Source organism: Hemibagrus wyckioides, linkage group LG10 (genome assembly GCF_019097595.1).
Source record: "Hemibagrus wyckioides isolate EC202008001 linkage group LG10, SWU_Hwy_1.0, whole genome shotgun sequence".
NCBI classification, from domain to species: Eukaryota; Metazoa; Chordata; class Actinopteri; order Siluriformes; family Bagridae; genus Hemibagrus; species Hemibagrus wyckioides.
This window is the reverse complement of record NC_080719.1, coordinates 12,119,102-12,145,914: the sequence shown is the minus strand read 5'-3', so window position 1 is coordinate 12,145,914 and position 26,813 is coordinate 12,119,102. Positions and strand designations below refer to the sequence as shown.

Below are 26,813 nucleotides of genomic sequence, written 5' to 3'. Positions count from 1 at the left end.
TGCAAATTCACACACACTTTATTTACATGCATGAATTACCTTTTTAAAAAGCTCCTCTTCATCACCCCATCACCTTCCTACCAAAGTTTTGCTTTATTTATACACTGGGGGAAAGAGAGAGAGAGAGTTTTATGCTTCGGCTTCACTAACTATCAACAAACAGAAAGAGAAATATTCAAATGAGTCCATTTCTCACTTGGTTTGTAGAAATGTCAAAATTTGCACTGGAACAAAAAAACAAGGGAAGTGTGTGTAAATTCAGTTTGGATTTGAATAGAATAGTTAATCAGCCGTATCTCTGTCGCCCCCTAAGTCTGACCATGGAACTGCAGCTTGGGGTTCATAAGCTTGTATTCCCTGACATTATAATACATAAATATACATGAAATGTAATGTAATCATTTATAATTATTGTATATACAGTTTATGTTGTTTATTATTATTTATATAATTTAAAGTATATAATATAAATAAATAATTTTATAATTTTTGTATAATAATCATGTTTATTATTCAAATGATTTTAAAAATAATAATGATAATTATAATAACAATAATAATGACAACAATAATAATAAAACTAATTAAATTAGCCATTTTGTGTAAAAATATAAAGCAAATGAAACTATTTTCACTCATGTTTCCTTTTCCCTCAGTCATTAATTTGTTATTAATCTGTAATTACTCAGTAATAAAATGTTAATAAATCAGCACCATGTCCTGATCACCGCATGCATATCATCATCGCTGTTGCCCCTAGTTTCACCCCGAGTGCAGGGTTATGGGGTAAATTTGCTCCAATTACGCTGCATGTGTGTGACGTTTCCCCTCAGGGGCAGTTTAATGGAGTGTTAAAGTGAGGGGAGGGATTTGAAGTGGAAAAGGGGGAAAAAGCCAGCCACCAATTACAGCCTGCTGAGCTGAGGTACATAAGCCACTGATGACAGCTTCCCCCCAGCTTCCCCTGCTTCTCTCTGTTTCCTCCTGCTTCCCTGTTTCCCCGTTTCTTCTAGCTTCCCCTTGTTTCCTCTGGCCTCCCTCTGCTTCCTCATGCTTCTCCCTGCTTCCCAATGCTTCCTCCTGTTTCCCCATGTTTCCCATGCTTCCCTATGTTTCTCCCTGCTTCTACCTGCTTCTCTGTGCTTCCCTATGCTTTCCCGGGCTTCTTCCTCCCTGCTACCTCCTGAATTCCACTGCTTCCTCTGGCTTTCTCCTGCATCCTCCTGCTTCCTGCTGTTTCCTACTGTTTTCCCCTGGCTCTTCCTGCTTGACTTGCCAATAATAGCCATCAGTATATCTCAAATCAAATCTCTCTGCCCTTCTGTGAAGCTTAAATATATTCAGGCACCTGACCTCAGGGTCAAGTCTTGAGCCACACAATGCTAGTGCAAACAGAGTGACGCTAATTATGCTAACAGGATTAGCGGATTAACTTTTATGTTCTGTTTGGGTCAATGTGATTAGTTTTAGAGCTCTGAATTTTACAACTCTGAAAATAAGTGATGTAATAATGTATTTCTACAGAAATGATTTTCAGATTATTTCAGGCATGCTGAGGGCCAGTGAAGGTCAGTGCTAATGCATTAGCAAACATGGGCAATCAAATCAGGAACATTTTTTCTTTGCTTTTTCAGTTCATATTATTATTTGAGTATAATAATTTAATTTAAGTGCTATCGTTATATCAATTTTAGTGTTTCATACAAAAAGAAGGTTTAGTAAGGATAAAAAAATATCACAAATGATGGGAATTAGCATGCATACAGAAATTATAATATATTTCTTTTTGAAATAAATACTCAGAATCAACAGAACCATAAATATTAAAAAATAACTCATAGGTAAATATAAAAACTCACATGATGAAAAGCAAAATGCACCTCTAACATATGATGTAAGCTGTGCGAAAATGATTAAATACATAAAATGAAAATATGGAATATGTTAGATGAGACAAAAACATCTAAAGCTCTTCATTTTACAAAAATATGCTGAAATAGTGTGCTTATTCCACTGACATTGCAGTGGAAAAAAGTGTTAAAAATGTACATTTTTACTTTAATTTAAAAATATTTTATCAGTCCTAATTTGTACTTTTCCTTTATTTAACTATTCCTATTTATTTATTTATATATTATAGTATATGTTTTTCTTTTAAATATTTGTCCTATACACACTTAAATTATATATGTATTATTGTATATTCTCAAATAATGTTAAGGATAATTTTTGAAACATATAACATATATATTGTTTTAAAATAAAAATGTGTGTAGCATTTAGAAACTTAACAGTACACACATGAAGGGATTATATATAATATGCAAGGTAAATAATAACAACAAACTCAATAACAATACAATACAATAATAGTAACAAAATTGCTCACCCACACACATATATATATATATATATATATATATATGTATATATATATATATATATATATATATATATATATATATATATATATATATATATATATATATATATATATATATATATATATATATATATATATATATATATACATACATACATATATATATACATACATACATACATATACATATATATATATATATATATATATATATATATATATGTTCTATACATATATATATATTCTAAGATTCTATGATTATTGACGTCTGGCAACCCAAAGTTTCGTAAAATGGTTGGTGGTGATTATCAGGGTCGATGGCTAGCTGGGGCACCTGAGCTATTACACTTAAATAAGAGAAGATTTAATGCAGGCTGTAAGGCTAATAAGACTAATAGCTCAGGAGGAGCACTTTATCTCTTGTTAAAAAGCATCTTTTAAACATCTACTCCACTTAAAACCCTGGAATTAGAAAGATTTATAGGCAAACCAGTCCTACAGCATCGTGTGTGTTTAGCGTTTGCTCCTGCAGAGCTGTGATTAAAGGCATAAAAAGAACTATGTATAAACTAAGAGTTTAAAAGTGATGCGGATGCAGAACTAAAGCTTAAAGCTGATATATGATACATGAGCAGATGTACAGCATGTGACATTAGAATGTTAGCAACTTACACAAACATGTATTGCTGGTTTAATGCTTACACTTTTAATTTAAATATAATTTCTGGCACCTTTGTTTTGGATTTGGATTTTATGTGACCATAAATACAACACTGTAGTTTACCCACTGGAATAAACATTGTGTCATTAGCTAAAAAATGGTATAAGATACTCACAAGATGCATTTTAGTTTCTGTAATTAATTATTACATAAATATATTTTTTATAACCTTACTCCTTTGGTTTTCTGTTTGTTTATTGCTCGTATAATATTTGAAATTTATTTCTAAAGTTCATTAGCTGTATTTCTATGCAGATAAAGAATTGATTTTTTAATGTATTCATCCATTTAGTAAAGAATAAATTCTTTGTTATTAATAAATTAATTAATTTAAATTTGATTTCAGAAAACTCACTTGAGAATGAGACAAACAGCAACAGATTTTTTTTTTTTTTTTACAGTGTTGCAGTTTGTTAACACAGTTTTAACAAATATCGTAACTAAATATACACTTGCTTTAATAGTGTTCATGGGCATAAAGATTAATAGTGTTTCAAATATAGCCTGTAATAGATGTACGTGAGTTTTATGTGATTAAGCTGGATATAAAATATAAATCTAATCAAAAACTTACTCCTGAAAATGCTGAAATTCATGTAAGGGGAAAAAAGTTAGTGTTATGTTGTATTGATTATTTTCTCATAGTAAAATTAAAGAACTTTTTTTTATTTTTAATAATTATCCATTCATGGTAACATTTGATGCTTTAGTACATCCATAACATGAGTTAATTCCTGTTCTGATGTGATTGGTCAGAAGGTGTTGATTACATTTCTATAAGAGCAGCTCTGACAGTAGTACAGCTGCACATCACACATTTATTTGAACTTTCTTGTTCTAAGTATGTTACATTTCTATAGTAACAGCTCATTCACAGGCACTTATATAATTAACAGATTAAATGATATATAATCACTGATAAGTAAAGAGACATTTATTTAACATTTATGGAAGGAGTCTCTGGTGTCAGCGCTTTGTATCAGTTGGAGGTATAGCTGTAACTTTACATTTTTTGACAGCTTCTGATTCTTCAGTAACTTCACATCTGCATTAATTTTTGTCATATAAACTTGGGTGATGAAGGCATAATCATATAATATGTAATGAAATAACATGAGAACTAACTAGTTTTGTGACCATTCCTCAATATTAAATGTTATAAATATATAAATATTTAAAACACAATGTACTATACAATGGTTCATTCTCTATTATACATAAATTGCTGTGGTATAAGAGGAATAAAACACTTGGGGATGTGCTGTCCTACACTTTGTAATAGTATCTCCCCATTGTGGATGTTTTTTTTCCCATAATATCACATTCCGAAGTGTTCTGTTCTTTACTCATTACTTGTGTTATAGGTTAAATGTAATCAACCTATCAGAATCCAGAATTCAACAACACAGTGTTGTCACTTTAACTAATGCAGTAAACATGTTGTTAGGTTAGGAACCTTGACGTAAATTGCTACTGAAAAATGCCATGATAACAATATCATTCCTCTTCTGTGAACTTTCCCCACTCTGAAAGTGCAAAAGTGCATCATGTGAACGTCCCATTGAAATTTGTCATGTAAAACAGTGATTAATGGCCATCGTTGAATTTTACGATTGATGTGACGGAAAGATCAGGAAACCCACGAGCAGCAGGCCAGAGGAGAAAAGCATCACTCCTCGATAATTGTCTGCTTTTGCTTTTTCCTGTAATGTTTGGAGGTTTTTTCCTCTCCAGAGGTTGCAGTTTCCGACCATTAAGAGGAATCCTGCTGTGAGCAGACGACGTGTCAGAGGGAAAAAAAAGGGCTGGCAGCTGATAAACAGCAGCACGAGTCAATTTATCGCCGCAATCGTTAAATAATAGCCGCGATTATGAGGTGGCAACTCCAGACGTGGTAATTGTGTGTCATAAATCTGCACGGCTGGTGACAGGAGCACAATGAGAGCAGACGGGTGAGAGATATCAGCCGAGCCGGGACGTGTCTCAATATTATCGAGAGGCCTTCACTTCACTTCTGAGTGGCTTTCGGCTCGGACTGATCGAGAGAGATTTTTAAAATGATAGAGATTTTTCCAGGAGCGTGAGCAATGAATATGAGACACATTTAGAGTGAAATTCTAGTGCACGTATTTGAAATATCCTGAGCCACACCATTAATTGTAGCTATAAATGGATAAAAGTATGATGTACTGTACATTTTGAGGCATGTTTTTATAGAAAAAATTATTTGCATCACAGCAGCCTGGAGTCAATTGTTTGCCTTAAGCTTGAATGTATAGCTAAGGGTTCTTTAATAGCTTAAAAGTTCTATTTTGTAACCCAAACTGAGTCTTTTGTAGGGTTCTACATAGAACTTTTTAACTATTTCAAATGCTGTTATAATCCTTATTCAAAAATCCTAATACAACGCTGTTCTTTAAACTTACCTTAAGGTTGTTGTTATGTGAAGTTTAAAAGTGAGTTATAATTCTGCTCTGGGTCACTGATTGGCTAACCATGAAATTAAGTTAAGCTTGCAAACCACATTTTCCCACATGTAGATTAAAAATAGACACAGCTCAGACTACTGGGTAAAAATTTTAGAGCAAGGTTTAAAGGGCAGGGTTAAGGTGATGGGCGGGGTTAAACTCAAGGGCAAGACTAGTACACATCGCTTCAGTTACAACATCGTTCATAGCAAATAAATAAATAACAAACTAAATTCACTGAAATCAGAAGTGAATGCTGTGTAAGGGTCAGCCTGCACTCGCTTCGCAAAAAATGTCCATCAAAGGACAGAATCTCTGCACTACAGCACAAAAACACGGCCTTGAAATAGCAACAAGAGAACAGAAGAGAGATCGGTGGTGAAGGCCAGGGCCAAATACGCTGATGGCTTGATTCAGAAAGTGGATGATCAGGGCATTTGCTTGGCCTTTCTAAGCACATACATGTGACTGAAAAATAAAACACAATTTTTTTTTACCCCTTACTAAGGCCAGAGGTTCATTTGGAGTTGTTGCTTTCAATTTCAGACACTGAAGAGTGCTGAGATAAATTGGTTAAAAATGCTAGGTGAGAGAAAAATGGCTTAAAATCACACTGTGAGAAGAAAACAACCTGGAAATGGAAAATTGAAGACACACAGGTAGTAACAGTCTAAAAATACTGATATGTGATATTGTTTCTGGGGATCCTGCATATGTTGCAAGCACCATTTGAGTTCAGTATATTTAGATCATCAGCTATTATCATATCATCTTTGTCTATAAACTGAAAATAGCTTTATTAGACGGCTAGTAGAAATAATATAAATTGTATAAATGCATATATGTCCTAGCAGGGCTAAGCCTCAACTTGATATTGATACACCCTCAAAAGATATTGACTTTTTAATGTCTACATCAGATATTTTCATTTTAATAAATGTCGTTAATCAGATTGTTTTGGATTTTTGTGGAACCAAGCGCAACAGCTCCACCAACGGTCATAATAAAAACACCCAGAGTCGTGGCTGATTTCTTTCAGTCTCAGACTGTAGAGTAAATCATACCAGGTGACAGACTGTGATATTTGTCCATTCCTTCACTGACACGTTCATAACGTTCATGTCCTCAGCTCATGAAATAAAATAATGACTCTGATCGTGGTGGATTATTTACTCAGTCATTTTTTTAAATTAGTTCTAAATACCTTTGTGAAAGATGGGAAAATAAAAGTAGACAATCAATGTACAAATCACACGACATAAAGGACAGAAAAAAAGTTCAGTTTATTTTATTTTTTTTAAATGACAGTTCCATCATTTTCATTCGTCAATTTTTGTTTCATTTGTTACGAATGAAAGTGTAAACTCATATGTCCTGAAGATGTCGCAACACTTACAGTTACAGTCACAGTTTTTACAGCTACCTTTGACTGGTACAATTTCCTGACACTGAATGCTCCTTCTATAAAATGTTTCCTTACAGAAAACCTCCCCACATCAACAGGTGCACAGGATTTCCCTTCTATTTATACAGGACATATACACTGAGCTGCTAGTACAGAGAAGATATTAGAATAAATGCATTAATATAAACGTGTTTGCAGCTACAGCTACTCAGTACTGTCAGAACAGCTGTTATAGAAAATAGTAAATTCTGATCAATCAGAATAAGTGCACAACATTTAAACCAGCACTTCAATGATTACAGCAGATTACATTTTTTTTGTTACATATACAGTATTAGGGATGTGACGATATATTAGTTTGACATTTGTAAACAGGAGAAGTGCTTAAAAAAGTGTTGTAATAAACAAATTCTCACAGCATATCCATATTGTACCATATCTTATCATATCATATGCAATTGTTTTTTATCAAATCACTTATTATATGATATTGAATTATATTGTATTGTATCATATCACATTGTATCTTTCTATATCACTGTATCATGCCATAGCATGTCTCATATTAGACTATATTGTATTGTATCACATCGAATCATATATCACATCACATCAAATGATATCATATCATATCGTATCGTATCGTATCATATCATATCATATCATATCATATCATATCATATCATATCATATCATATCATATCATATCATATCATATCATACCATACCATACCATATATCATATCATATCATATCCATTATATAAAAAAGGACAAATTTGCACATTTCTTTATATTCAGGGACTGAAATCTATATTATAGTTTAAAATACTATACATTTAACAAAGCCTTATAGACAAAATTGCAATATAAATTTTTTCTCTACTTAATATTATAACTATTGAAATTGACTGGTGTGCGTTATATGTGTGTGATTGTATATGCATGTGTGTGTGTGTGTGTGTGCGTCTTGAGATGTGTGTGAGATGTGTGTGTCTCTTTTAGGATATGATGAACATTTACTCCAATAGATGGCATCAAAACACTAGCATCTCCTCTCAGAGTGAACATATAGCTCAAGGGGAGAGATACAGCAGCCTCTTCTGCAGCACAGGAGAGATTAAAAACCAATAACACTGATATCTGTACTCGTTATAGATGCTGTGATTACCTGTGTGTGTGTGTGTGTGTGTGTGGTGGAATAGTCATGATGGATATATATTTTATCTAGAGACAGAAGGATGATGGAGCTGTTTCTCTTAAAGCTATTTGTAAATTATTCTATAAATATAGAATGTAAAATAACTGTGATATAGCATTCCTGCTAGATTTGTGTGAAGTTTGTGTGTATGTTTATTTTATACTCTGTGTGTTATTGTGTGTGCGCATTTGCATTAAATCTCAAATTTTATATATATATATATATATATATATATATATATATATATATATATATATATATATATATATATATATATATATATATATCTGTAATATCTTAACATTTATTTATAATGTTAAACATAATATTATAAATATATAATATATAAAACATAATATTTATTATGTACATAATATTTATTTATATACATAATATTTATTAAAATAATGTAAGAATAATAAAATGACACAATGCATGACATTTTCAAAACATCTATTTGCTTGTTTGTCTTCATTTATTTATCTTGTTTCACTCATTCACCTTCATTCTATCTTTATAGTCCACGTGTTTTGTTTAATTATTTAAGAGTATTTATTTATTTTGACTTTATATTTTTCCTCTCATTTATTTGACTATTTGCTTATTTTCCAAACACGTTGTTTGCTTATTCATTATATTCATTGATGTTTATACACTCCAGAAGCAGTGTTTCTCATTAAGCTTAAAATTAGTACATGACTATGTGAAAACAGCATGATAATAAAACATTTCAAATGTGAACAACAACAACAACAATAATAATACAGTACCGATAACGACATTTTGTTATTACAATGTAATAATTATATAATACAATATAACAACATGTAATAACATTATATAAAAAATAGATACATAATATATAAATATATTACCTAATATTACATAATATAAAATGTAGTTTTATAGGTATAATTGCTAAATTTTGTAATTGTAAACAATCCAAGAAACAAATAATTTTACTATATAATATCTATGATCATTATATTTATAAAAAAAAGAGTCAAAATTGGAAATATTTATAAAATGCATATTGCTTTTGATAATGATTTATTTGGTAAATTAAAAGTCCTCAGTCATGATATACGGGGAGTCATGTATATAATACGTGACATATATTTTTCTCCCCCTCCTCTTTTCTCTCTTCACCCCCTTTTTTGTCTTTAGATTTTTTTTTGCACTTGCTGAAAGTGTCTGATGTAATTGAACGCTAATGCATTAGCGATGATGATTGAAATGCCAAGGACACGTATAATTTCCCTCTTTGTGCACGGCTGTGCGCCGGCGGGCCGGCCAGGCCGACAATCAGCTGCTCGTCTGCGTAATTAAATGATGATTTATAAAGTGTGAGAAGGCACTATGACCAAAAGCAAATAGGTGCTTATCGGGAGTGCTGAATAACCCTCATTTTCTCCAGTGGCAATTTCCATCTCTTATCTCTGAGCCGAAAAAAGGGCCTTATTTTAGCCGGCTACAGTCTCACACACACACATACACATACACCCTGCTGCTGTGTTTGCACTGAAACATACACACATATGGGTTTTTTTCTCTCCTTTTGACAAAATGACATTTTGACAGAAATCTACACATATTATGGTGATGTTTTGAAGCCGTCGCTGATTTTCAGACACTTTGTGTATTTGTGTTGAAATGAAGCGAAGGAAATTCTGTGCTTATAATGTGACACGGCTCTTATTTTTATATTTATGCATGCAAGCTGCTGTAGTGGGTGTGGCCTGATACTCGGTTATACGATATATCTCAATATTTATAATATTCTTATGGAAGATAATTCAGTAAATATTATAACATTTCTGTGTAAGAGATAATAGGAGGCATAAAGATGTTTAGGGTAAATCTCAGATTTATTGATTATATAGAATTTAAATCTATTGTACTTTTCCATATCTTAAAGCAGACAAATTTGTTAGTTTAACTGTATTTTAATGTTATTTTTTAAATATATTTTGTGCGATGTTTTTGAATTGAAATGATGTAAAATTGTGGTTATAAGGTAAAATGGCTCTTATTATTATTATATTTTTAATATCTCTGAAAGGGAAGAGGCTCATGGTGTGGGGTGTGGGTGTGAGGTGATAATTTTGGTTGTACAATACGTACAATATTCGTAATATTGCTACTGTAGATAATTTGCTAGTAAATATCATACAGGTTTAGTTTTATTCATGAAAGATTCATGAAAACTAGGCCTTGCATTTTATTCAGAAAATGCTGTATTTGTTTGTTTTTGGAAATCCACTATTTTCATTTATTTTTAATATTTAATAATAGATATTTAATGTTGTGAAGATCCATGAGACAATTTAGATTTTAATAGGATGTATCACGTTAAAAAAGAGAATCATGATAATATTGTGATTTGTGCTATGCTTAATGTCCTATAATGCCATGTGTGTGTGTGTGTGTGTGTGTAGCTCCGACACAGTGAGTATATTAAGAGCTCACACACTCTCTCTCTGTGTTTGAAGTGTGTAACTCTTCTCTGTCATCTTCAAACGTTATTCAGCAATAATAGCTGCAGTCAGCGTCATCATCGTTTCCCCTCCTCAAGCTCGATCCTGTGCGGCTTTGTGAAATTGAACCACAAAAAAACGGTTTTATCCTGTTTAAAGTACTCTGATGATTGGATGAAATTAAAGAACAGAGAGATGAGAGATGCGCACCAGGACAGGATTTTTCCCTCCGTTTTTTTTTCTCCTTCCGCTGATGGAAGCTTGTCATTGCCGTCTGAGGCAATCAGAGCAGATTGATTATAGATAAACCCTGGTATTAAAGAAAAAAGGGATGTTCCTAATATTCACACACACACACACACACACACACACAGACACACACACATACACAACTTCTTCACAGGTTCACTTTCTGATTGATAAGAAATCAAGACACGCAGCAGATCCTCTTGACAAGACGAGAGATGAAAATTACCTGCTGGGAGATGAGTGTGTGATGAGACGAGTCCACCTTCAGTGAGTCACTGCTGAGATTCTGCTGTGGCTTATTAACACACACACACACACCCACACACACACACAGAAAATTCTTTATTCAGTTCTGTATAGTCACACTTTTAAAAATCTGTTATTTCCCATAAATAACAGCTGATAATAAAGCAAATATTTTATAGTTTTATACAATCAATCATTCAAATTTTTAAAATTTTAATATATTATTTTTTATTTTATTTATAAAATATTATATTAGTATTATTTTATTTCTATTTATTTTGCCTACTATTTACAAATCTGATATATTTAATGCAATATTCAGCAACCATATCATAATAACCTTAAAAATATTTTTATCAATGATATACATTATCACACATATAATTCACTTTTTCTATTTTTTAAATATACATGTAATAATAATATTAAAAGAATATATTTAAATGTATTACATTATGCATACATTAGCTAACAAAAATGTGTGTGTGTGTGTGTGTGTGTGTGTGTAAGATACAGAAAATCCAGTATGCAGTCTCTTACCCCACCGATGTTTGGTCTCCACTGTTGCTACAGAGTGAAGTGTGTAACAGCAATTCAGTCAGAGAGAGTCCACCAACCCACACACACACACACACACACACACACACACACACACACACACAGCTATTGTTATTCCTCTCCATCACATTTGACAGATCTTTCATGGCTTTCTATTTCTTCTTCTTCTTCTTCTTCTTCTTCTTCTTCTTCTTCTTCTTCTTCTTCTCTCTCTCTCTCTCTCTCTCTGTATATAGTGTGAACATAAGAAGACTAATTATACATAATATTAATGTCTCTCCTGTTTAAATATTATAGAAGAATTATAGAAGTATTTTTTGCTAATAATGAATATACATACTCTTTAAAAACATTTCCCCAAAAATTATTTGTCTGATAAAATATCCTGAACCAAAATCAAAAATATATAATAGATCTATAATATTGTTAAAATATCAATTACCAATAGTACCAACTATTAACAATAGAAAACATTTAAAATTATGAAATTATTAAAATTATGAAAATTATAAATTTTAAAATTATTGTCTATTTATTTATTACACAAATAGCTTGCTATAGGGAGAATGAGTGTGTGTGTGTGAAGTGTGTGTGTGTGTGTGTGTAAAACGTTAGCACTGTAAATATGAGCTACATTTATACAAAAACCCAGTGCGATTTATCCCCATACTATAAGTCTGTGTGTGTGTGTGTGTGTGCATGTTTCCTCTTGTGTTGAGATAAGGTTAGGCAAGTGCACCTTTAGCCAGATTAACCCCCCCGCTGCTGAATCTGCCCCTCTCTGTCTTCCTGAGAGGGGTAATTTCCTCTCTCTGTCAGTCCTCCGTTATTACAGAGGGGGCAGGAGAGCAGCTCCATCTCAAATTCGCCTCTCTTTAGGGGCTTTTTTTGGCACGCGAGGTTAGACAGGCACTTGACTGCCGTCCCAGAGGTGTTTTCAGGCTAACGAGGGGGTGTGTGTTAGCCGGAATCAATCGCCGCACGTCCTCAACCGAACATCCGTGGGCCATCTGCTCACCACTTGCTGCTCGCTCACAGCACAACCAAATCCCAATATTTGCGATCTGAGAGCCCTGGAGAGTCACGTCGCCTTGACTGATTAATCACAAAATCTGTACAGCTCACTGAAATGAGTGACAGAGAGAGAGAGAGAGAGAGAGATTTAGTTTAAGAGAGAGTTTAAGACTAAGTACACTAAGCTAAGTGCTGTATGTAAGCACAGATTAGCACTGATTATTGTTCTTGCTAATACTGAGAAAATTCAACAGTTTAATTTCAACATTTAAAAAGAAAACCAATTAAAAATATCCAGACTGATTCACTTAAAAAATTAATTAATCTATTTTATTAAAATTATTAAAGAGATTATTAAAGACTTTAGTTTAGCTCAGCAGCACTGATTCTAGCTTGCAAGATTCTTAAACATTTTTCCCCCTCAAATTTTCCTCAGAATATTGTGTTTTATCTTTTTATAAACACAGTAAAGGTTACATTTTAGTCTCAAATCTGGAATTTAGAGATAATTATTTTCTAAAAACAGCAGAATAATAAATTATGATTGTTTATTGCAGATTTTCAGAAAGCTTATGAGGGAAAATGTTTCAGAAAATGTACAATTTAAAAAGTTATTCTTTTTATGCTTTTAGCTCATATTCTGTCCATTACATGCATGTATTACTTCATTATATTGTAAAGGTTAAATGTTTAAAATAATTTGAACAAAATTAAGCTCCAAACAAACAAAACAAACAAACAAACTATACAGTACACTATAACTATACTGAACACTGATGTTAATTTAAATAATCATCTAAACCAAGATAAATATGCATTATTATTAATAAATAAATTCAGCTAAAACAATGATCCTTATTAAAACACAGGATTAATTATACATTCATCTATCACTAAATTGAATATTATTTCCCGGGGTTTCAGTGAAACCTGATAACGTCTCTATTCTTGATATTATTGTTGTTGTCTCTTCATCCAGCTCGTATTTAAGCGCCTCCTTGTTTCTGTCCCTCCCTCAGGAGCCTCAGTCATTACATCACTTTCCCTCCCCAAATCCTGTAAGCATAAATTTTCTGCCCGTGTTTACGTCATTAACCAGCGGCTTCTCTTTTCTTCTGCATTTCATGGAGAGTCAGAGCTCTGAAAGCAAACTGACGCTCAGATTTCAGGCTTTGCTCTCAAAACTCGTCTGGATGTTTGGCTTCGGCTGCATGCTATGAAGCGCAGATGCTGCTCCGATGTCGCAGGTTTTAAAGTTCACAGGCTTCTGACGCTTTCTTTCTGCGTTTCTCAGAAAACCTGAAACATCCGGAAAGCAATTAAAGAGAGAGGCAGAGAGAAAAGAGATGGGTCTGGTGTTTGGTTTGGCGAAAACCATATGTTGATTTTTCTCTTTTAAAATGGTTTAATGTTGCATATTTTATTGTGTAATATAATAAATTTAACATGGTATAAGGATTTCAGATTTTACATGTTATCATATCATCATGCTGATATATCGTCTCACCCACAGGGAATATAGATAATACACATAGTTATCAGTGTAAGTGCTTGTTTTATTTGTTCGTGTTATATATCTCCATCAGCTGGACACTGAGATGAATAATGAGATGTAGACTGATGGTGTTCGGTCAATGTATTAGCTATAACAGCAGCTCATATACATATACTGTCAGAGCACATGAGTTTAATTAAGAGTTATGGAAGGAGTCTCCAGTGTCAGCACTTTGTAATTAAGCTGTAACTTTACATTTTCTGACATCTTCAGCATAGTGGAGTTTACACTTTGTGGTCAAAAAAAGGCCAAAAAGTAGTTCAATTTTATATTAAAAAATGTTGGCAACTTATTCTATAAATCAGGGATAAACCACGACAGACTATAGGGTTAGGTGAAAAGAACTGATGCCAGAAGTGTATCATTTTTGTACAGCATCACGACCTGAATGTGTAATTCCAATATTAATGAATGCCACATTGCATATTTTAATGGTTTATTATTATTTTTAATCATATAAATATCGTGAAATTTCCAGTCCCTGTTCTCACTCATGTTATAGCAGCTATAACCAGTCATTCTTTCACAAGCCTCTCTCTCTCTCTCTCTCTCTCTCTCTGAGACACCAGAGAAACTAAGAATTTATTTATTTATTTATAAATCTGGTTATTATTGGTCTTCAATTATATAGAGTGTCCAATATACCATCCATATGAATGAGCTGTTACTATGGAAACAATAATGAATAAGATGAAACACTTACTATTAACAAAATAAAAATATAAATAAAAATCGGACTAATCAGATTTACGAAGCTCATTTGGTACACGAGCTTTAAGAATGTCGCTTGATTTTCAAGAAATTACATTATTATAGGCATGCTGTAATTTTAGTGAACATGGTCAGATAAAGAAAAAAAAACTGGATAGAATGTACTTTTTATCTGTTTATAGATACATTTTATTTGAACATTTTTTGAAGACGTTTTATGGATATCCAATATATAACATTTTTCTTTCTCTTGAAATTTACAAAACAGAAACCCACAAAAAAAAAAAACTACTTACACTGGACTGGATAAAGAAATCAGGATAGAGAATAATGCATTTTTTGAATAAGGACAAAAGCTAGATGTCATGTATAAATTTCGATACGTGTGTAAATATTTGCTGAAGGCAACATGTTGAGGCTCTAAAACCCTGCCTCAATTCTCCCCAGTGAAAAACTAAAGCATGTGCATGGTGCACTGGGGGCTAATAGGGTTAATTGTCATGTAAAAAGCTGTGAAGTCGAGTCCCAGAGGGCCGACTCGAGCCCAGATGGCGTTTATTTCTCGAGGCCGTGACCCACAAGGGGGCCGAGAACAAGGTGCATCTCCTCCGACTAATTAATTTAGTATTATAGCACCTGTTTGGGAGCAGATAGCGGCGCAGAGCGAGGGGCTCCCCAGACACAGCGGCGGGGTCGGCTGGTAAAAAACGGGCTTTGAGCTGATTATATTAAGCTGATGCTTTGATCATCTGGAAGGCGTTAAAATGGAAATATGTTTTTTCTCTTGCTCGCTGGCAGGAGAAAAGAGAGAGAGAGAGAGGAGGAGGAGGGGTGATTAGATTGGACTGTGGATTCACACAACATCTCCCTTGCGAAATCAGAAGCGTATAAATCTGCACCATTAAACACTTTCTTTCCCACCTCTTTAAATGACATAGGCAATAATCAGTTACACAATATATTGCGATATTAGACATATTGTTATTGCAGGCAATAAAAGTAGCACTATTATGATGATTAATCAGATTTCTTATATACAGCATTTTAATTTGAGAGTTTAACTTAATATGATTATACAGTATGTTACATGGATTTGTTATGAAAACAAACAAACAAACTTCAAATAACTGAACGTGAGTAAATACATTCACTGATGTATAGAATAACATTTCTTATTTCATATATTATTTCCTGTAAGTAATAGAGTGCATGTGAAGTATTCAGTTATCCAATCTCCCAACTAATCAATTAGTCAATTAATTAATTAATTAATTAATTTGTTAATATAAACAAAAACACAATGAACAATAATAAAAAATAATATTATAAAATATTATGATATTATAAAAACAGCAATAATAATAATAATAATAATAATAATAATAATAATAGTAATAATATAAGTTATATTATATGTAAGTATAGTATTAGCTTAATTATGAGAGAAAATCATGAAACAATTTACAATTCAACAAAAGCATTAAAAAAATGAGGTATTAATAATTGTTAAATACAATTTTTGAATAAAGACTTCTGTAAGCAGATGGAAGGAGTCTCCAGTACAGGCACCTTATAACAGCCAGCAGTAAAGCTGTACCTTTACATTTTTTTCTGCATTCCTATAAAATTCAATAGAAAGAAAAAAAAGTGAGGCTAGTAAGGACATGAGAAACTTTTTTTCAATGACATTTCATAACATTAAATGTAGTGATAAATGGATAAAAAAGTATTATGTATTGTGTAATGGACAGAAATTAGATAATTATATTGTAATGTAAATGTAATCTTAGCACATGCCCCCTTATGATATCTTAATGTATTGACTTCTCATGCGACTCATCCAGATCAATAATCTGAATAATCTGAAAGTGATGTGACATTCATTAAACCATAATACGTCTTCATAGTAATCTGAAACAAGCTCGCTTTGTCTGCTTTTCTTCTCTTTCCTTTTCCTGTCATGCTGGCTAGTAATACACCCCCTCCCATTACATGCTAATACGCTAACAAATATTGGTCAAATAAGCAAGCGGCTCTAAATGGAGTTTGGTGATGCGGGAAGAGTGTGTGTGTGTGTGTGTAGAGGCGGGGGTGAAGATGAAATGAAGCATCGATGATGGAATAATAAGCAGTGAAATGGGAGCCAGGCGCCAAACACACACGCGGATAGGCCTGTAAATAGATCGGAGGATAGGCTAATCTCACCTTCACTCACTCACTTCATTCATTTCCAGTCCAGTGCATCTGATGGATTTGCATAATTTATCAGCCGTGAAATAGTTAAAAAATATCTAAATAGATAGAAAAATTATAAAACAATGTCCAGAAATGGATTAAAATGGCTTCTCTAATAAAAAAAACATGTAGGATTGACAATATGATATTATTTGCAGTGTTTAATATAGTGTTAGTGATGTAGCTATGTATATATACGCAGCTCTGCGTGATATTTCTCCTCCATGTTTACCTCAGCCTGGTTATAACATCAGCTCATGAACATGAGACAGCACCATTTCAGCTAAAACAAATATGTACACAGTGGCATTGCCTTCGGCTATCAGCACCTCTGTTTACAGATGTTAACTCTTTATAGAGCAGTTTTACCATTTAACATTTAGATATTCTACCAGTCTTTTTGTTTAAAAGTTATAAACGTTGTTTGAGCAAAATATGTGTGTTTTTAATGATAAACAAAAAATATCAAATATATAAGGTAATAAAAGGGATGTGTCAGAGTAGGACAGAGGGGTGTGCCTTTGAGAGGGACAGAGGGGTGTGTGTTCGAGTGAGACAAAGGGGTGTGACTTTAAGAAAGACAGAGAGGAGCATCTTTGAGTGGGACAGAGTGGTGTGTCTTTGAGTGGGACAGAGGGGTGTGTCTGTAAGAAAGACAGAGGGGTGTGCCTTGAGTGGGACAGGGGGGTGTGTCTTTAAGAAGGACAGAGTGGTGTGTCTTTGAGTGGGAAAGTCTTTAAGAAAAGCATAGCTTTGTATCTTGAAGAAAGACAGAAGGGTGTGTCTTGAGTGGGACAGAGGAGTGTGATTTTAAGAAAGACAGAGAGGAGTGTCTTTGAGTGGGACAGAGTGGTGTGTCTTTGAGTGGGACAGAGGGGTGTGTCTGTAAGAAAGACAGAGGGGTGTGCCTTGAGTGGGACAGGGGGGTGTGTCTTTAAATGGCACAGAGCAGTATGTCTTTGAGTAGGACAGAGGGATGTGTCTTTGAGTGAGACAGAGTAGTGTGTCTTTAAGAAGGACAGAGGGGTGTGTCTTTGAGTGAAACAGAGGGATGTGTCTTTGAGTGGGCCAGAGCAGTGTGTCTTTAAGAAGGACAGAGGGATATATTTTGAGTGGGACAGAGGGATGTGTCTTTGAGTGGGACAGAGGGGTGTGTCTTTGAGTGAAACAGAGGGATGTGTCTTTGAGTGGGCCAGAGCAGTGTGTCTTTAAGAAGGACAGAGGGATATATTTTGAGTGGGACAGAGGGATGTGTCTTTGAGTGGGACAGAGGGGTGTGTCTTGAGAGGGACAGAGAGATATGTTTTTGAGTACGACAGACAGGTGTGTCTTTGCGTGAAACAGAGGAATGTGTCTTTGAGTGGGACAGAGCAGTGTGTCTTTAAAAAGGACAGAAGGATGTGTCTTGAGTTGGACAGAGGGATGTGTCTTGAGTGGCACCGAGAGGTGTGTCTTTAAGTAGGACAGAGGGGTGTATCTTTGATGAAACAGAGGGATGTGTCTTTGAATGGGACAGAGGGGTGTGTTTGAATGAGACAAATGGGTGTGTCTTGGAATGGAACAGGTGGGAGTGGGACCATTGGGCGTGTCTTTGAGTGGGACAGAGGGGTGTGTCTGAGAGGAACAGGTGGATATATATTTGAATCAAACAAGTAGGTGGGTGTGTCTATAAGACAGACAAAATGTGGTCTTTGAACAGAACAGATGGGCGTGTCATTTTATTTGGAGAGATGGCTATGTATTAGAGGGGGACATGTGAGTGTGTCTTTGCTCCCATACAGTATGAACTCTAAGCCACACCCTTTCCCCCTTATTTTGCATAAACATGTATGTAAATGACTAGTGTTTCATTTATTCAATGTCATGTATTTTCATTTCCAAAATTACTGGCACCCTTTGAGACGTATGGATAATTAATTTATCTCTCACTGCATATAATTAAATATAATCCTATATATTTGAAACCACATGTGTCAAAAATATTGGCAGTCATTGAACAAAATGATTCTGAAGAATGTTTGTAGTAAATAAACTTTAGAACTTTAGGAGACATCAGTGTGTGAGTGGATTGATATAGTATTTGATAGATTTAATAATTTAATCATTTCCTGTCATGACACATAATGAAAATTTATACACTGAAAAATTAAAACATCTAGGCTTATTGAACAAACTGCACATTAAATAAAAAGGAAATATTCATACTAATCATAGATCTTGATCCTGACATTAAAAAGTGGGCAGAAGGACACATAGACGTGTGTGTGGTCAGTATGACGTGTGTTAATGCTGAATTGTGGGTGTGTTTTCTGTTTTTTGCTCGCAGCTCTTACACAATAGAAAGGAGAGATATGCGTCGCTTGAACACAGCCATGAAGAAGCATGAAGGAGTTTACATGTTTTGCTTGCTGCACTTCTCTAATTTGATTTCCGAGGGAAAGAAGACACACACACAGAGAGAGAGAGAGAGAATTAGCCTTGCTCTCTTGCACACACTATCTTACATGCAAAAGGGAGCATCTGCTGGATTTGTACACTCGTTTTTATTTTTTCCCCCTCCATTCCTCTCGCTCTCTGTGCTCTCGGAGCAGTGATTAGAGTCGAAAGGTTACTCCACTTACCTTGGCGTGAACAATGAGCAATGAATGCAGCGTATTCACACGCTTCGGCTTTAATGCTCTTTCAGTGTGATACACTCAGATGGGGGGTGGGGAGAAATATCTACAATGCAACCACGCATAGAATTGAACGTGTGTGTGTGTGCGTGTGTGGATAATGACGGGTTTTCTTAGCTTAATCTGCTGCAGCAGATGCTTACTGTAACCTGTATGGGTGAGACTCGTTGCCAGAGAAGCTCATGAATAATGAAATATGGAAATTACGGTTTTGGCTTGAAAAATAACATACTTAATTATTCTTCACACTGGTGGGAGAGCAAGCTTATGCCCAATAATTCGGTCTCAAATCGTGTTTCTCTGAGGAGTATGAACCATTTTAATGTGGGAAAATGCATTTTTAGCAATAATTTATTGGAGCTACTGAAACACTGGACAGTTTTTGCAGAAGTCGCATAGCTGGAGTGGCCAAGGAGGCATTCTAACTTTAGCTAGATTATAGCTAGTGTTAGAGAGGTTTAATAGCATATCCCCCAATGATTTATTCCTCTTATACCACAGCAATCTGACAATGATTCCTATTAATTTATTGTAGAATGAGACATTTTTTTCCTTGTGAAACATTGGCTAAACAAGTCATTTTCTGTTCTTACTGATGTTATAGCAGCTACAAACTTCTCTTGAAGTTTGTAAGACAAAAACATGGCATTTGTCATGTTGCAGAGAAACAACAGAACAGTGTAAACTCTGTCTTGACAATATTGGAAAGTTAAAGTTACTGTTACAAAGCACTGACACTGGAGACTCCTTCAATAAATCTTCAATCATTTTATTTTTCTTACAGAAAACGTCATCATATTAACAATTACACAGTTTTTTTAGTTCATTTACCAGTGTCTGCGCTTTGAAAGTTATTAATGCACTATTTCTAATATATCATTGTGTTAGGATAGCCAGCATACAGTATACTGAATTAGATTAAAAACTGGATAACATCACAGATCTTAACTCTCAACTATATAATATATATATATATATATATATATATATATATATATATATATATATATATATATATATATACTATATATATATATATATATATATATATATATATATATATATATATATATATATATATATATATATATATATATATATATATATATATATATATAATGATTAGATGTTGATATTTCTTTACATCTGAAGTCCACTATTTGATAAAAATGAAACTCTGAACCACGACCTCGAGTGATAAATGTCCCAGAGGTGAATGATTCACACAGCTAATCAACACTTCCTGTATCTGTGACCTGACGTTACACACAGATACATATCCGTCCCACACACTCTGCCATGAAAGACTCAATCTGCTGATCTCTTGTGCTTTGAGATGCTCCTGAAAGGAAGCTCAGCCTCTTCTTCCACACCAATGCATCCAATTTAGCAAAGGTGCTAAACTCTGAGCCGATAGTGTCGCTAGCTAAATTATACCTCTGCCAACACCCAAACCTCCACAGTCAGACTATGTTTGCGGTGTGAGATATGAAATTAATTATTGGTCTGATTGAGGTGTGTGGCACTGAGATCGATCTGAGGAGGTCTGCACTTTGACGAAAAAGGGTTCAGTGATGTAGAGCAGAGTCCATCATTTCCCATGAGGCTTTGCTCAGGGAGCGTGACGGATTCTCCACCGTCCAGCAACCATGTCAAGGAGAGATCCAGATTCCTTCAGATCGAAGCATGAAATGTGAGAAACAACTTTTTAGCAACAGATATATGCCTATTATTACTGTATATATTGCGAAGAAAAGAGAATTCAACATGAAGAACAGTGTGAGGGTGACATGTAATTGGTCCTTAGAGAATAATGGTGATTAGTGATTAGTTGTTGGAAACAATGTTGATTAGTGATTAGTTGTTGGAAACAATGGTGATTAGTAATAGGTTGTTGGAAACAATGGTGATTAGTGATTGGTTTTTGGAAACAATGGTGATCAGTGATTAGTTGTTGGAAACATTGGTGATTACTGATTGATTGTCAGAAATCATGTGATCAGTGATTTGTTGTTGGAAACAATGGAGATTAGTAATTGTTTGCTGGAAACATTGGTTGATTGTTGGAAATTATGTGATCAGTGATTGGTTGTTGGAAACAATAGTGATTAGTGATTTGATGCTGGAAACAATATGATCTGTGATTGGTTGTTGAAAACAATGGTGATTAGTCATTGGTTGTTGGAAACAATAGTGATTAATGATTGGTTGTTGGAAATGATGTGATCAGTGATTGGTCTTTGAGCACAGTGGTGATCAGTGACTGAGGATTGGGAGCAATGGTGATTAGTGATTGGACTTCCTTCAGAGGCAATACAAACTTTTGCACCCAGCTTTAGGAAGAGAATGAGCGTGTAGTCATTGATACAGTAGCTGATATAGTTCTTGCCTGATTTGCTTATATTTCATTATTTTACATGTGAGTTTGTGATGTTTAATGTGCTTTTCTTTCTCAAAATATGAAATATTATTAGATTGTGAAATAGGGATAATTTAAAATGTTAGTTCATACCAGTATCTATATCATGGTAAGCAGATGCTTAGGGAAATGTGATCTAAAAAATAACTTAAAGAGGTTCTGCAGGGGAAAGAGTGATACACATTGGTTACTAAGCCTGACTGAAGCTAGCAAGCCTGCTAATAATGCTTTAATCTAATTTTGTTTCCCCACATCCACTATGTATATAATATCTTATAGGCCACCATAAGGCATTTGATGTTGCTTTGACTATAGTGAATGAGGTTCCTTCACTTTGTTTATGCTGCATTTGAGTGAAACATTTCCAGGCACTGTAGCCTAAATTTGCATATGTACATAACTTTGCTATTCGTAGCATCGAAAATACATGATGTAATAATACATTTGTTTCTGTAGGAATATTTTATCTTAAGTATTCTCGCAGCCATCAGATTCTACTCTTGTGATATTATCTTATCATATCCCTGCATAATTTTGCAGAGTTCAGCTCTAAGTTGTGATTTGGCATGTAACGGAATGATTAGCGTGGCCTGAAATGTGTAATCAGCTCCGGTGGTGGAGGAGCTCTCACATTTCTGCATCCTATAGAGTGACTTCTCAGTGTCTATCATGAGACGATCTAATTGTGCTTCATTTGATGATTTTCTAGAGATTTTTACCAAACCAAATCTACCTCCTTCATCTTACCTTAAACACTCTTGACAGTTTATGAAAATATACATATTTCATGAGACCCTTCATAAAAAAAAAAAAAAAAAAATGAAGCTGGCAGCCTACAAAAGCCTTGTTTCAATAGAGGTAATGCATACAGCAGATGGCCCTTTTTTCCCCCTGAAATTGTCCGTAATTGTTTCAATCCTATCTCGGATTGTTTTGCATCTCACTAGATTCACATCTGTGTGATACTAACAGGTGTGGAGGAAAAGAAATGCGAGCATAATGGCGGTGGATTGGAACACGGCCCGAGTGACGTGGAAGAGGAATTAAAAAAGCAGTAAAAGGATGGTGCTGTTTTTTTTATCCACACTTGAGGGACAGATTGGGCTTTTCATGAAAACACAGAACATCATTGGATAAAACAGAACAGCAACAAAACCGTGGAGAAATTTCAGAGAACTTCTGAGAGGACACACACGGGTATTGTGGAAATAAAAGGGAGTAAATTGCATAGAAAACATTAAGAAAGTACTGTAGAAACTGCTGGAAGAGTCAAAGACTAATTTAAAGTTTTTCTAAAGGACATTTAATGTCCACCCACCCAAAGCTACATTCTGACCACAAACACTCTAAATGGCATGATAAGCTTGCTTCATTTTTTTTTACCATTAAAAATAATGCCCAAATGTACAATCACAGCAATCAAACCTCAAGAGTTTGTTGAGCTATAATTATAACACAACTCTTAGTCCTAAAATAATTGGTGTGGTCAGGTTTTGTATGGAGATGTTTATCTAACATTTATGGAAGGAGTCTCCATTGTCAGCACTTTGTAACAATCAGAAGTAAAACTGTAACAAAGTTTTGCAATATCTTTAGAACAGAGCAGAGAGAGAGAGAGAGAAAGAGAGAGAGAGAGAGAGAGAGAGAGAGAGAGAGAGATGAGAGGCTGGTGATAGAAATTGCTGTTAGAATTTAAGTTAGAACAGGAACTAACTTGTTTCAGGAACAAGTTCCTGAAACATAATTTGCCAATGCTTTATAAATAAAGCATTGGCAAATTACTGGGGTATAAAACATGTGCTGTTACAGGAAAATATCAACTTTGGTGTGGTTACAGAAACCACTGCATCATTACACCACACAAGCTTTCTTCCTCTCCTCCTCTGCATCTTCATAACTCTTGTGAATGACTTTAATGCCCACCAGTCGCTCATGCTGAAGCCACAACGGCATCCGAGTTTCGAAAACAGCAGAAGATTAGTGAAACATCTGAGGACCTATAGAAAAGAGAGACTCATCACAAGCTGGGTTAAAAACTAAGATTTCTTACTTATTATCAGAATCACCCAGGCTGTGTTTTTGTGTTTTGGCCCTTGTTTCAAGTTTCTGAAGAACTCAATGCTTTGACAAATCTTTACATTCCAAATCCCAGCAATACCAATCTCGTCTTCTTGAATTAGCAGCAGCAATTACAGCGACAAAATGGAATCTTGTGTTTTCGACACAAATACAGACCAGAGAGACAGATACACACACAGAGAGAGAGAGAGAGAGAGAGAGAGAGAGAGAGAGAGAGAGGAGATTACGATAAATCCAAAAGTGTAGTCCACATGACAGGACTTGTTATTAGTGTGTGTAAACACTGCCGAGCTGATGATACTGCGGTAAAACCTCTCATAAAACATCTTTGAGCTGCTTTAATTACCCAAAACATGGTAGTAGCGCTTATTATCTACATAACAGCAGTCAAGACTTTTTAATCGTCTTTGGACAAAATAAAAGAGGGAAAGACAAAAGAGTATGAAACACTGCAATGAGGGAAATAAACAGCCTTATCCATTTCAAGTGCATTTCACATAAGGGAAGAATCATCAGCATTAGAACAAATAAAATAGGACAAAGTGAAAATAAACAATAGAAGGATGTGATACAGTCACAGATTCCAGAGCACAATGATTAGGGTTTTTTTTGATTCATTGAAAAACAACACACTATAGTGACATAATAATGTTAGTTGGCTCATGTTCTGACTTACATTACAACAGCTATAATCTCTCATCCTCTCAATGTTTCTTTTATCTCTTGAGTGTAATAAAACAAAACAAATGAAAAAAAGCTTGTCATAGTCCTGAAGATGTAGGTAATGTTAAATTCACAGTGTTAACCTCTGACTGTTTCCATAAATGCCTAATAAACTTCTCCTTACATCTCCTAGAAAACATCACCATATCAATGAAAGAAATCTGCAGTATGGCCAGGAGATAAACTCAGCTACTTTTAGGTTTTTATCTATCTCAGTGGGAACAAAGCCGCAATGCTTATGAAGCATAAATTATAGGAAGCAAAGGCTTTAAATATTACAAATGGTTCCTTTAACAGCATCAAAGAGGAAAAGACCTCACAAAGTAATGAAAAAGCGTTAACACACCGAAAAAATAGAAGGAATATTTTTGAAATAAATGTCTCGTTCATAATTCATGCTTTTAAATGATCTCAGGCTCAGTGTCTATGCGCATTAAAGCATCAGATATTATTTCATATTTCAGAGAGCACTTAGTCCGCGTTCAGCCTGTGTGTCTGTGTGTGTGTGTGTGTGTGTCCATTTCTCCAGCAGACTTATTTACTGGAAAGGATCGAGTGGCTTCTTTCAGCTCACTGAACTCGATTGAAGTGTTGACTGAAAAATGGACTTTGTTCAGGTAGTCACTTTGTTTTCATGCTGATAAAAATTCATTTACGGACTTTTTTTCCTGCCGTCAGATCCAGGAGGTGGAAAACGCCACAGAGAATTGCTCCCTCTCTGCCTTTATTGATTTTACGCCACTGATAAAGTGGTTTTGTGAATTCCCAGAGTTTGAATTTTTCTTCTCTTCCTCCCTGAATGCAGAACAACCTTAAAAACATATTAACGACAGCAAGAACATTTTTACTGCTAACCTTCCTTAGAAATGCATGAATATGAAATGACACAATACAAAGAGAATAAACACATTTTATGCTGAGCAACACAATCTACACTTCACACAGAGTTACGCAATATGTTGATAGTAATACAATCCAAATATCTGTAAATCCATAAATCAATAATAATAAACATGCAAAATCATCAGAATTTTAAAGGTGCAACAATACAATAAAATAATACACACAGTGACACACATCTTGTGCCAAGCAACAAAATTTCAAAATGCAACCCTGACCCAAACCTTGCTTCAGCCCTAACTCTACCCCAAACCCTAAACCCCACTCCCACCCCAGCCATAACACTGCCCTAAACTCTGCCTCAGTCCTAATCCTGCCCCTTATTCCAGCCTAGGACTACCCTTACCATTAACCTTGCCCAAACTCAACCCCACACCAAAATCAGTCCTAACCCCACCCAAAATGCTACCTCTCTCCTACCCCCACTCCAAATCATGCCTCATTCCTAACCTCACCTCAAACCCCACCTCAACCATAATCACATCTCAAACTCCCTTTTCCCAATCCTGCCTCAGTCCCAAACCTGTCTCGCGCCCTAACCACACTCCAAACCTTGTCTTAACATTGCCTAAAACCACATCCCAAACCTGTCCTAGGCCGTAACTCCATTCCAGACCTAGTCCTAACATTGGCTCAAACCTTGCTCAAAGCCCCACCTTAGCCAAAACTCTACCTCAAACCACTTCTCAGCCATAATCTAGCCATCAAACCTTGCTTTAGCTCTAATGTCACCCCAAACTCCAGCTTTGCCCTAACTATGCCCAAACCCCACCCTGGCTCTAGCTCCTCCCAAAC

The 26,813-nt window shown here is 34.7% G+C and overlaps 1 long non-coding RNA gene across 2 annotated transcripts in view; it reads left to right on the top strand.

Annotated features, from left to right (window-relative positions):
• LOC131360410 (uncharacterized) overlaps window positions 1-26,813 on the top strand; it is a 113,308-nt gene that overhangs the window by 11,824 nt on the left and 74,671 nt on the right. The gene's annotated exons all lie outside the window — the stretch shown is intronic.